The sequence below is a fragment of the Mustelus asterias genome, chromosome 17, assembly GCF_964213995.1.
Source record: "Mustelus asterias chromosome 17, sMusAst1.hap1.1, whole genome shotgun sequence".
NCBI classification, from domain to species: domain Eukaryota; kingdom Metazoa; phylum Chordata; class Chondrichthyes; order Carcharhiniformes; family Triakidae; genus Mustelus; species Mustelus asterias.
Window position 1 is genome coordinate 26,804,332 of NC_135817.1, and position 10,448 is coordinate 26,814,779.

General features: G+C 44.6%; 1 protein-coding gene across 1 annotated transcript in view; it reads right to left on the reverse strand.

Annotated features, from left to right (window-relative positions):
* The window catches only part of LOC144506388 (toll-like receptor 7), a 32,261-nt gene extending 24,469 nt beyond the window's left edge, over positions 1-7,792 (reverse strand). Inside the window, exon 1 of the mRNA XM_078232425.1 lies at positions 7,706-7,792. The gene's annotated coding sequence lies outside the window, so the exon portion shown is untranslated. The remainder of the gene's footprint in view (positions 1-7,705) is intronic.
* Between the last annotated feature and the right edge of the window lie 2,656 nt (positions 7,793-10,448).

The following is a 10,448-nucleotide window of genomic DNA, read 5'->3' on the forward strand; positions in this document are numbered from 1 at the left end:
TGCGACCTATGAGGGCAGCCATTTTGGTCAGCACCGAACGCGAATGACCAGCAGGGGTCGTCATCAACCATCTCAGCTGCCTGCAGTTGCACCCATGAACCAACGGTGGCGTCGATCATCCTGGACCAGGCCAAGCCTCACAGACTCGACAAGTCCATGATGGACATACAGCTTGCCTGAGTCCAGGAGATGGTTGCCACTTCAAGGCGTGCCCGAGTTCAGCGGATTGTCACCACCTCGGGGTCTACCGGCCCGTGAGGCACTGGAGGAGTCGCTGGACACCGCCTTGGAGAGAACGTCACCGCGATTGCCTGAACCGGTGTCATCGCCGGTGTTGAGGAGGTCACAGCGACGGTGCGGTCCCCCAGACCGTTTGAACTTATAGACAGATGAACAATTGTTCTGTGTTTTGTACCCCGCCGGCCTTTGTTTTCAAAGGAGGGGTGAATGTGGTGAACCATTGTTGGTTCCCTCCAGGTAGTGTTGAGCCATGGTCTGGCCAGTACTATGAGTCTGCAGATATGTTACTGTTGGGGTTAGGGTTGGGCTGTTCTACCTGTTAATATAGTCCTATGGTACACCCCAGTTGGCTCCGCCTCCTGGGAGAGGTATAAAGGTCACTGCTCTGCCTGGTGACCCTTTAGTCTGGGATCGTATACTGTATATAGTAGCTCTGTTATTGTTGGCAATAAAAGCCTTTATTTCCCGAGTACATCCAGCCTCTCGTGTGTTATATCCCGCATCAGTGGGGACAGAAACAAAAGGCAGGAAGGAGAACAGTGGCAAGCAGAGAAACCAAAGTCAAAAATCAAAAGGAGCCACATGACATCGTAATTTTAAGAGAGCAAAAAACAAGCCTGAAGGCTCTGTGTCTCAATGCGAGGAGCATTTGCAATAAAGTGAATGAATTAACTGCGCAGACAGTCATTAATGGATATGGTGTAATTGAGATCATGGAGACCTGGCTCCAGGGTGACCACAGATGGGAACTCAACATCCAGGGGTATTCAATAATCAGAGAAGATAGATGGAAAGGAAAGGTGGGTGTGGTAGCTTTGCTGGTTAAAGAGGAGATTAATGCAATAGTAAGAAAGGGCATTAGTCTGGACAGCGTGGAGCTGCAGAACACCAAAAGACAAAAAACATTAGTGGGCATTGTGTACTGACCATCAAGCAGTAGTAGTGAGGTTGGGGATGGCATCAAACAGGAAATTAGAGATGCATGCAGTAAGGGCATAACAGTTATCATGGGTTACTTCAATCTGCATATTGATTGGGCGCACCAAACTGGTAGCAATGCAATGGAGGAAAATTTCCTGAAATTTATAAGGGATGGTTTTCTCGATCAATATGTTGAAACCAGCTAGAGAGCAGGCCATCCTAGACTGTCTATTGTGTAATGAGAGAGGATTAATTAGAAACTTTGTGGTGTGAGATCCTTTCGAGAAAATTGACCATAATATGGTAGAATTCTTCATTTAAGATGGGCAGTTTTTTATTTGATTTGCTTTATTATTGTCACACGTATTAGCATACAGTGAAAAGTAGTGTTTCTTGCGCACTATACAGACAAAGCATGCCATTCATAGAGAAGGAAATGAGAGTGCAGAATGTAGTGTTACAGTCGTGGCTAGTGTGTAGAGAAAGGTCAGCTTAATGTATGGTAGGTCCATTCAAAAATCTGACAGCAGCAGGGAAGAAGCTGTTCTTGAGTCAGTTGGTACGTAAACTCAGACATTTTCCTGACGGAAGTGGAAGAGAGAATGTCCAGGGTGCGTGGGGTCCTTAATTATGCTGGCTGCTTTTCCGAGGCAGCAGCAAGTGTAGTCAGAGTCAATGGATGGGAGGCTGGTTTGCGTGATGGATTGGGCTACATTCATGACCTTTTGTAGTTCCTTGCGGTCTTGGGCAGAGCAGGAGCCATACCAAGCTGTGATACAACCAGAAAGAATGCTTTCTATGGTGCATCTGTAAAAGTTGGTGAGAGTCGTAGCTGACATGCCAAATTTCCTTAGTCTTCTGAGAAAGTAGAAGCGTTGGTGGGCTTTCTTAACTATAGTGTCGGCATCGGGAGGACCAGGACAGGTTGTTGGTCTGGACACCTCAAAGCTTGAAGCTCTCGACCCTTTCTACTTCGTCCCCATTGACGTAGACAGGGGCATGTTCTCCTCTATGCTTCCTGAAGTCGATGACAATCTTCGTTTTGTTGACATTGAGGGAGAGATTATTTTCGCCGCACCAGTTCACCAAATTCTCTATCTCATTCCTGTACTCTGTCGCATCATTGTTTGAGATCTGTCCCATTACGGTGAAGTCGTCAGCAAACTTGAAAATTGAATTGGAAGGGAATTTGGCTGCACAATCATAGGTGTATAAGGAGTATAGTAGGGGACTGAGAACACAGCCTTTTGGGGCACCGGTGTTGAGGATGATCGTGGAGGAGGTGTTGTTTCCTATCCTTACTGATTGTGGTCTGTGAGTTAGGAAGTTCAGGATCCAGTCGCAGAGGGAGGAGCCAAGATGAGTTTTGTGGGAATATTGGTATTGAAGGATGAGCTGTAGTCAATAAATAGGAGTCTGACATAGGTGTCTTTGTTATCTAGGTGTTCCAGGGTTGATGCAGGGCCAGGAAGATGGCATCTGCTGTGGACCTGTTGTGGCAGTAGGCAAACTGTAGTGGATCCAGGTAGTCCGGGAGGCTGGAATTGATTTGTGCCATGACTAACCTTTTGAAGCACTTCATAATGATGGATGTCAGAGCCACCGGACGATAGTCATTGAGGCACGCTGCTTGGTTTTTCTTAGATACCGAGATGATTGTCGTCTTCTTAAAGCAGATAGGGACCTCAGATTGCTGTAAAGAGAGGTTGAAGATGTCTGCGAAAACCCCCAGGATCTGAGTGCTCGTCCGGAAACCCCATCCGGGCCAATCGCTTTCCGTGGATTGACCTTCGAGAAAGCTGCTCTGACATCTGCAATGGTGACCCCAGAACACCAAAAGACATCCAGGGCTTCCAGGGTGGACGGCATGCTCTTGCAGATCTCTTGCTCAAAACGGGTATAGAATGCATTGAGCTCATCAGGGAGGGGTGCGTTGCATGTGGGGGTGATTTTACATGCCTTCATCTTGTAGCCTGTTATGTCTTGCAGAGCTTGCCATAGTCGGCGGGGATCTGTGTGGCTAGCCTGGGACCCTAGCTTGGTCCGATACTGTCTTTTGGCATCTTTAATGGATTTCCTTAGATCGTATCTGGCTTTCTTGTATAGATCAGGGTCGTCTGACTTGAACACCTCAGACCTGGACTTCAGCAAGTAGTGGATATCCCCGTTTATTCATGGTTTCCGTTTGGGGAACACACAGATTTGCTCCTTTGGCACACAATCTTCTACACATTTGCTAATGAAGTCAGTTACTGTAGTGGCATACTCATTCAGGCTAGTTGCAGAGTTTTTAAATACTGACCAGTCTACTGACTCCAAGCAATCCCATAGGAGATCATCCGATTCCTCAGACCAACAACTTTCTTTGATGGATCAGTTTAGTCTGAGACTAGGGTTCTGAACTTAAGGAAAGCTAACTTTTGATGATATGAGACATGCATTGGCTAGAATAAGCTGGCGAAACATACTTAAGACATTGACAATAGTATATGGATAGGCAATGGCAGACATTTAAAGAACATATGGATGAACTTTAACAACTGTCCATCCTTGTCTGGCATAAGGGTAAAACGGGGAAGGTGGCTCAACCATGGTTAACAAGGGAAATCAGGGATAGAATTAAAGCCAAAGACGAGGCATATAACTTGGCCAGAAAATGCAGCAAACCTGAGGACTGGGAGAAATTTAAAATCTAGCAGAGGAGGACAAAGAGTTCAATTCGGAAGGGGGAAATAGAATACAAAAGTAAACTTGCAGAAAACATAAAAACTGACTGAGGGCACAGCCTCAAAATAAAGGGGGGTCAGTTTAGGACAGAGTTGAGGAGGAACTTCTTCTCTCAGAGGGTGGTGAATCTCTGGAATTCTCTGCCCACTGAAGTGGTGGAGGCTACCTCGTTGAATATGTTTAAATCACGGATAGATGGATTCCTGATCGGTAAGGGAATTAGGGGTTATAGGGATCAGGCGGGTAAGTGGAACTGATCCACTTCAGATCAGCCATGATCTTATTGAATGGCGGGGCAGGCTCGAGGGGCTAGATGGCCTACTCCTGCTCCTATTTCTTATGTTCTTATGTTCTTAAAAGCTTCTATAGATATGTGAAGAGAAAAAGACTGGTGAAAATAAATGTAGGTCCCTTACAGTTAGCATCAGGTGAGTTCATAATGGGCAACAAAGAGATGGCAGACCAACTGAACAAATACTATGGATCTGTCTTCACTAAGGAGGACACAAAAGATCTTCCAGAAATACTAGAGGACAGTGGGTCTAGCATGAAGGAGGAACTGAAGGAAATCCTTATTAGTCAGGAAATTATATTGGGGAAATTGCTGGGATAAAACCCGATAAGTCCCCAGAGCCTGATGCTCTGCATCCCAGTGTACTTAAGGAAGTGGTCTGAGAAATAGTGGACACATTGGTGATAATTTTCCAGCATTCTATCGACTATGAAAGAGTTCTAATGGATCGGAGAGTAGCTAATGTAACTCAATTTTTCAAAAAAGGAGGGAGAAGAAAACAGGGAATTATAGATCGGTTAGCCTGACATCGGTGGTGGGGAAAATGCTGGAGTCAATTATTAAGGATGTAATAACTGAGCATTTGGAAAGCGGTGACAGGATCGGCCCAAGTCAGCATGGATTCACTAAAGGGAAATGGTGCTTGACAAGTCTTCTAGAATTTTTTGAGGATGTGATCAGTAGAGTGGACAAGGGTGAACCAGTGGATGTTGTATATCTGGACGTACAAGAAGCTTTTGAGTACTTTGCGTCACTATTCACCAAAGAGAAGGACTTGGTGGATGATGAGTCTGGGGAAGGGTGTGCAGATAGTTTGTGTCATGTTGAAATCAAAAAGGAGGAGGTATTGGAGTTCTTCAGAAACATTAAGGTAGACAAGCCCCCAGGCTTGATAGGATATACCCCAGAATATTGAGAGAGGCAAGGGAGGAAATTGCTGGGGCCTTGAGAGAAATCTTTGTATCCTCACTGGCTACAGGGGAGGTCATGATGTGGAGATGCCGGCGTTGGACTGGGGTAAACACAGTAAGAATTTTAACAACACCAGGCTAAAGTTCAACAGGTTTATTTGGTAGCAAATGCCATTAGCTTTTGGAGCGCTGCTCCTTCGTCAGATGGAGTGGATATCTGCTCTCAAACAGGGCATACAGAGACACAAAATCAAGTTACAGAATACTGATTAGAATGTGAATCTTTACAGCTAATCAGGTCTTAAAGATACAGACAATGTGAGTGGAGGGAGCATTAGGCACAGGTTAAAGAAATGTGTATTGTCTCCAGACAGGACAGCCAATGAGATTCTGCAAGTCCAGGAGGCAAGCTGTGGGGGTTACCGATATTGTGACATGAACCCAAGATCCCGGTTTAGGCCGTCCTCATGTGTGCGGAACTTGGCTATCAGTTTCTGCTCAGCGACTCTGCGCTGTCGTGTGTCGTGAAGGCCGCCTTGGAGAACGCTTACCCGAAGATCAGAGGCTTAATGCCCGTGACCGCTGAAGTGCTCCCCCACAGGAAGAGAACAGTCTTGCCTGGCGATTGTCGAGCGGTGTTCATTCATCCGTTGTCGTAGCATCTGCATGGTTTCCCCAATGTACCATGCCTCGGGACATCCTTTCCTGCAGCGTATCAGGTAGACAATGTTGGCCGAGTTGCAAGAGTATGTACCGTGTACCTGGTAGATGGTGTTCTCACATCAGATGATGGCATCCATGTTGATGATCTGGCACGTCTTGCAGAGGTTGCTGTGGCAGGGTTGTGTGGTGCTGTGGTCACTGTTCTCCTGAAGGCTGGGTAGTTTGCTGCGGACAATGGTCTGTTTGAGGTTGTGCGGTTGTTTGAAGGCAAGAAGTGGGGGTGTGGAGATGGCCTTGGCGAGATGTTCGTCTTCATCAATGACATGTTGAAGCCTCAACCGATGCTATACACTAGATACATAGATGACATTTTCTTCCTTTGGACTCATGGTGAACAATTACTGAAACAACTATATGATGACATCAACAAGTTCCATCCCACCATCAGACTCACCATGGACTACTCTCCAGAATCGGTTGCATTCTTGGACACACGCATCTCCATTAAGGACGGTCACCTCAGCACCTCACTGTACCGCAAGCCCACGGATAACCTCATGATCCTCCACTTCTCCAGCTTCTACCCCACGTTAAAGAAGCCATCCCCTACGGACAAGCCCTCCGTATACACAGGATCTGCTCGGATGAGGAGGATCGCAACAGACACCTCCAGACGCTGAAAGATGCCCTCATAAGAACAGGATGTGACCCTCGACTCATCGATCGACAGTTCCAACGTGCCACAGCGAAAAACCGCACCGACCTCCTCAGAAGACAAACATGGGACACGGTGGACAGAGTACCCTTCGTTGTCCAGTACTTCCCCAGAGCGGAGAAGCTACGACATCTCCTCCGGAGCCTTCAACATGTCATTGACGAAGACGAACATCTCGCCAAGGCCATCCCCACACCCCCACTTCTTGCCTTTTTGTGAAGGGGAGGTCCTGTCTCACTAACTTAATTGAGTTTTGCAAGGAAGTGACGAAGAGGATTGATGAGGGTAGGGCAGTGGATGTTGTCGACATGGACTTCAGTAAGGCCTTTGGCAAGGTCCCTCAAGGCAGACTAGTACAGAAGGTGAAGTTGCATGGGATCAAAGGTGAGCTGGCAAGATGGATACAGAACTGACTCGGTCATAGAAGACAGAAGGTAGCATTGGAAGTGTGTTTCTGAATGGAGGGCTGTGACCAGTGGCATTCCTCAGGGATCAGTGTTGGGACCTTTGCTGTTTGTAATACATATAAATGATTTGGAGGAAAATGTAACCATTTTGAAATAGTAAGTTTGCGGACGACACAAAGGTTGGTGGAATTGCGGATAGCGATCAGGAAAGTCAAAGGATACAGCCTCTTAGTGTCCAATGATTTGTAAGTTAGGTGGATTAGTGGGGTTACGGCAATTGGCTGAGGGTTGGGCCTGGCTAGAGTGCTCTTTCAGAGAGTGGGTGCAGACTCGATGGGCTGAATGGCATCCTTCTGTACTGTAGGGATTTCATAGATTCTATGGATTCCTGATTCAAAGTGTCTGCTAAAATCTGACTATGTAACTTTAAAAACATACATATTCCTTTCTCAGAGTGACAAAGCCAATGTGCAGAGTGGACAGGCCAAGCCCCTAATCTACCTCCTTGCTTGCTCCAAAAAACAATTCAAATTCGATCCAATTCATGGTCCCCAGACAATGGACGTACTAGATCCAGGCTGACAGGAACTGACAGTACACTTGATCTTAACCAAAAGGCTAACTGTACAATTGATTGGATCACTAAACATTGCTGCACAATGATCTCACATCATCTTATTGTTCAATTGCAAACTCACTGCTACAGACAGACTAGTAAATTACTGTAGACACTTTCGAGCCCCTTTTGGTCCCAATTAGGATCAAAATACATATTTTACATTAGGCTTGGTTACAGAAATGATCAAAGAAAATGAAACATTTTGCTTACCACTACGGAGAGTCCATTAAAAGGCTTCCACTGTGTTATTTAGGAGCAATACTTTTTAGCTGATGGCTGTTCGTGTGGAATTGGAGAGGTGTATTCATAGAGGAACAACGCAAATAAGCTCAGCACATTGTGGCAAGGCAATGTGTCATCTGTGACCTAATTGTTCTCATTTTACTAAAGAGGCAATATGTTGTGAAATACTTGGCACGCCTAAAATGAACCAAAATACTACCACAGGCACACTGAACGTGACAAGCAATGCCTTAAGAAGTGATCTTAATTAAAACACAAAGTAAGCCATAAACATTCCTGGGAAGCATAAGGAAAAACAAAATCAAATTTGGGCCAAGGTGTTCCAGCAATAACACTGACAACTGACAATGTGAAAAATTTACCAAGGTATGCCCTGACACAGAAAAGTAGGAAAAATGAGAAGTGGTTAATTACTGCCCTTTCAGTTGTTCTTAATCATCAACAGAGTAATGGTAGGTGTCATTAATTGTGTAATCAAGGTTCACTTATATTAGCTGCTCGCTTTGGACTTTGCCAGGACCACTTAACTGCAGACCTCAATACAGCTTAATCCAACATCTTCAGAAAACAAGAAGAGTATGCTGCCCAAAAAGTCAAGGACCACCAGCTCTTCTAGTAGGAACTCTTTCAAGGTAACAACTGCTCTTTTCAGCGCAAATTTTACCTGGCACAACCATAATCATAGAATCATCAAATCCTACAGTGCAGAAGGAGGCCATTCAGCACTGACACTCCAACAGGGCACCTTACCTAGGCTGTAACCCCATGTATTTACCCTGCTAATCCCCCTAGCCTGCATGCAACAAGATGTGGGCAATTCAGGCTTTGGCATGTTACATGCAATGGCAAACTTGCAACAGAGGAGAACCCAGCCATCTCAACTTGACTTTCATTGGGATTACCATAACTGAATTACCACCATCAATATTCTGGGGATCACGATTGACCAGAAACTCTTTTGGCCCAGCCACATAAATACAGTGCAGGTCAGAGGCTGGGAATTCTGTGAAGAGTAACGTACCTCTTACTCCCCAAAGCCTACCCATCATCTACTTGCACAAGCCTGGAGTGTGATGGAATATTCTTTACTTGCCTGAAAGAGTGCAGCTCCAACAACATCCAGGAAGCTTGACATTATCCAGAACAGAGCTGCCCATTTGATTGGAGGCTTATTCACCACCTTTAAATATTTACTTGTTCCATGACCTGGCACACAGTATGCCATCTACACAATGCACTGCAAGAACTCCCCAAGGTTCCTTTGACAGCACCTTCCAATTCCAATTACCTCTACCATAGTACAACATGGGAACACCACTATCTGCTAGTTCCCACCAAATCACACATCATCCTGACTTTGAACATTAGTCCCTCAATGTCTCTGGGTCAAAATCCTGGAAAACCACACCTAACAACACGGCGGGTGTACCTCCACAAGTCATGGTTCTCATGGCAATTGGGGCTTGTGTTATGAAGTTGCATATATAAGGTTAAAAATGTGGCATTTGACAAATGTAAATATTGAAGAGAAATGCTAAGAAAACCAAAATAAATCATATAGCATTGTCTCTTTAAAAAGCATGTGTCTTTGTGCTTGGGATTTTAAGCTGCAGAAGCCAGCTTTGCAACATTTGTATCCAAAGCAGCAGCCAGAATTCCAGCAGAGCAAAACAAGTTTTTTAATTGAAGCAATGAGTTTAAAGCAAGCACTCAAAGACACAGAACCAATTGAATTCAAATTTGAGTGTTGTTGACAGCCTCAAGCAGGAATATCATGAGGTAACTCCAGGTATTTAAACCAGACAAGGGAAGATGATAGAGTATGCTTGCTACCTCTTGGGGGAAAAGAAGGTAGGCGAGGCTCTCATATGAAACACTGCAGTTTTAAAATGTAGCTTCATCAAATCACCATCTAAATAAAAGGAGAAACCAACTCAAAGTATTCCAGACGGAAGCATCAGAAGAAAGTTCATACTTCCAGCAGACACCTGGTATTATATTATTTGAGAGTGACTAAATTCTGTAATGATTTATTTCATTATTCCTGAATGAGTCTCGTATTTGGAACAGCATTCTATTGGGGAGTTTATTCAGTTTAATTGTTTTAGTAAGGTTGTCACCATTTCTAAACTAAAGACCTGTTAATTGTTCATGATAGAAAGTGACAGATCCTGCTTTAATTTACCAAAACCAATCACTTCCTACTATCTCACGCACAGTTACTTAAGATTGAGGTGAGATATATCCCTTTGGGGGTTCCAAAATCGCGCAGAGGGAAACATTATCTCTACATCGTAACGCTTGCCAATATTCTATGACAGAATTTAAGCAATAACTGATAATGTGAAGTACCTGAATAGGACATCTATTGACTTGCGAGAAAGTTTCAAACAATGAAGGAAAATGGCTTAAAAAGCTTTACCAGAGAAATAATTTCTTAAGTGGCCTGTTCCAAGTGAAGCATACAAGTAAACAATGAACATTTTTGTGAGGTATCCAAATAGGCAATATGATGATCATTTGAAGGTGAAGAAATGCTGGGTGGATGGCCCAAAGGATATCAGGGCTATCTCCTTAACCATAGCTATTAATCTCATTGAGAACCACCACTACCCCACCCCCACTAACAGAATGGGAGCAACTGTTTGCTGTTCATCAGCAGTCACTTCCACCTGCAGCATAAATATACCAGTATATCAGCACAATGAAA